Genomic DNA, 527 nt, shown 5'->3' with positions numbered 1-527 from the left:
CATGTTTATGGGCAGCAGGTTTGAGAACACTTTTGGATGTGCATACCTTCATTTCTGCTGTAATTACTACTAATACCATTATCATTACTACTATTAATAGTAGGTTTTATTTTAGCCATTTATTTGATATTGTGTATTCAAAAATAGTGACCAACAGAAACCATATAGATTTGAAAATAATAAATCTATGAGCTGAATAGGCATGTCATGTGCCTGTGCCTCATATAAGCACAGGTTAACAAATATTTACAGAAAGAGTTGAGATCATAGCAACCTTGTTGATTGGGAACCAAAAAAAACAAAAGAATAAATGACTTCCTTATGTTCATGTAATCTAGAACAGCACTCTATAAACGGAAGGATATACACATTTAAGGGAAAACTTGTCTGATTGTAACATTACCTTCTACAGTAAATGCTAAACTTCAAACAATCCAACCAAATAATTTCAATTGTGGTATGCCAAGTTCCTTAGCTATTCCCTTCTAATTACAAATAAAAGGCATATTTTGGAAGAGTAAAATAGA

General features: G+C 31.7%; 1 protein-coding gene across 1 annotated transcript in view; it reads right to left on the bottom strand.

Annotated features, from left to right (window-relative positions):
• The window catches only part of LOC119585699 (cyclin-K-like), a gene marked incomplete at its 5' end in the record, with an annotated part of 10,650 nt that overhangs the window by 3,972 nt on the left and 6,151 nt on the right, over positions 1–527 (bottom strand).

Source organism: Penaeus monodon, chromosome 20 (assembly GCF_015228065.2).
Source record: "Penaeus monodon isolate SGIC_2016 chromosome 20, NSTDA_Pmon_1, whole genome shotgun sequence".
NCBI lineage: Eukaryota > Metazoa > Arthropoda > Malacostraca > Decapoda > Penaeidae > Penaeus > Penaeus monodon.
Note: the sequence above shows the minus strand (reverse complement) of the source record. Positions and strands in the feature narration are given on the sequence as shown.